General features: G+C 35.2%; 1 pseudogene; it reads left to right on the top strand.

Annotated features, from left to right (window-relative positions):
• Positions 1–974: 974 nt before the first annotated feature.
• On the top strand, positions 975–1090 carry LOC112475995 (annotated as a pseudogene).
• The last annotated feature ends 800 nt before the right edge of the window (positions 1091–1890 follow it).

Raw genomic sequence — 1890 nt, 5'->3', positions numbered from 1 at the left:
TCTTCTTCAAGGAAACCTCAGTTTTGTTCTTAAGGTTTTCAACTGATTGAATAAAGATCATCTAGATTATCAAAGAAATTCTCCTTTACTTAAAGTGAGTTGATTTGTACATGTACAAAATACCTTCAGAGTAACACTTAGATTGATATTTAATTGAATAACTGGGTACTAGAGCCTAGCCAAGTTGACACATAGAACTAACCATTACGCCAACCAGTTATTGGGATTTCCTTCAACGTTCATCAATAATGTCCTAGCTGCTAAATCCAGAATCCTTATTGGAGCTCATTCTCAGCTGCACTTGAAAGGGTTTGCCACACCTCTTTTTAGAAACCTTCCCTCACCAGAACACATGCCATCCCATTCCAAGTCAAGTGTTCCTAGTTATGTGTTCCCTCCAGTTTCCAATCTAGCCCTTTTAAAGAAATATCACATTTCTTGAGAACAATTTTAATGCTATGGGAATTTGATGCTGTGTAAATTATTTAAAGTGATAGTACATGGATGAGGTGTATACTAAATTGTATGAACCAAAGTCCCAAGGACATCAGGAAAACCTAGGTCCAAATACTGCAATTTATAGATAGAGGAAAACAGCTAGAACACTCCATTCCCCTATTATTGATAATAATAAAGAGTATTCAGTAAAAGATAAGACTCTCAAACATTATCATTATGATAAATGGTATTTTACAAATAGGGATAGGAAGAAAAAGGGTGACAGAAAATAAAAAAGAAAGGGTATTCCAGACAAAGATCTTGACCTGTTGATCAATCATTACTGTATCTTGATCCAAAACCAGTCATTCAGCAAATGGCTCTATGATATAAACATGCAAGACAATGAAATCAGACCCTTACTTTATGCCATATACAAAAATTCACTCTGGACGTAGTTCCATAGTGTAGCAGTTAGCATGTCTGCTACATGCAGAAAATCTTGAGTTCATGCCCCAGTGGAGCCATGGTCCATGGTCTATGGCCATGCCACCCTGAACAAGCCCAATGTCTGATCTTGGAAGCTAAGCAGGGTTGGCCCTGGTTAGTACTTGGATGGGAGACCATCTAGGAAGACCAGGTGCTGTAGGTATAAATAATAATTTTTTAAAAAATTCACTCAAAATGAATCAAAGACCTAAATGCAAGAGCAAACTATTAGAATAAAATATAAGAATGAATCTTTGTGACCTTGAATTTGGTAATGTTTTCTTAGATATGACACTAAAAACACAAGTGACACAAGAAATAAAAAAGATGAATGGGACTTTATCAAAATTTAAAACTTTTGTGCTTCAGAGGACACTATAAAGAAAATGAAAAGACAATCCAAAGAACAGGAGACAATATTTGCAAACCGTATACCTGATAAGGGACTTGTATCCAGAATATATAACGTACTCTCACAATTCAACAATAAAAAGACAAATAACCCCATTTAAAAGTGGGAAAAGGAACTGAATAGACATTTCTCCAAAGAAAACATACAGAAGGCCAATAGGCACAGGAAAAGACGCTCAATATGATTATCCACAGGGGAAATGCAAATCAGAACCACAATGAGACACCATTTTACCCCCACCAGGATGACTAAAATAAAAAAGGTTGGCAAGGATGTAGAAAACTGAAACCCTCATAAACTGCTGGCAGGATTGTAAAATGGCACAGTCACTTTGGTCAATAGTTGGATAGTTTCTCAAAACATTAATCACAGAGTTACCAAATGACCTAGTAACCCCACTTCTATGTATGTGTACCTAAGAAAATTGCAAAAATATGTCTACTCAAAAATTTATATACAAATGTTTATGGCAGCATCATTTATAATAGCCAAAAAAGTGGAAACAATCCAAAAATCCAACTAATAAATAAACAAAATATAGTATGTCCATA

Source organism: Pteropus alecto, unplaced genomic scaffold, assembly GCF_000325575.1.
Source record: "Pteropus alecto unplaced genomic scaffold, ASM32557v1 scaffold92, whole genome shotgun sequence".
In the NCBI taxonomy this organism is placed as follows: Eukaryota; Metazoa; Chordata; class Mammalia; order Chiroptera; family Pteropodidae; genus Pteropus; species Pteropus alecto.
The sequence above is the reverse complement of the archived record's forward strand: the minus strand, read 5'-3'. Positions and strand labels throughout refer to the sequence as shown.